This window comes from Centroberyx affinis, unplaced genomic scaffold (assembly GCF_046629955.1).
Source record: "Centroberyx affinis isolate AG114_WGS23_722 - 3 ecotype Tasmania unplaced genomic scaffold, CSIRO-AGI_Caff_v1 ptg000209l_1, whole genome shotgun sequence".
Taxonomy (NCBI): Eukaryota; Metazoa; Chordata; class Actinopteri; order Beryciformes; family Berycidae; genus Centroberyx; species Centroberyx affinis.
Window position 1 is genome coordinate 359,962 of NW_027278901.1, and position 247 is coordinate 360,208.

Below are 247 nucleotides of genomic sequence, written 5' to 3' on the forward strand. Positions count from 1 at the left end.
TCCTCTGTGTGACTGATATTGTTTATTAACGTACCGCAACTTTAACAAGGGCTTCCAAATACATAAATCACAATAACACTGCACCATGCAGCTAGAAGAAAGAGACAAAACATATTAGTTCAGGTATATTTATTAGTGCAATTCATATTCATATTAACTTTTTTTTTCCCTCCACAGGTCTTAACTCAAAAGGATATGTCAGTCCAGATCCAAGCAAGATTTGCTGTTTTATGTTTTTTATATTTTC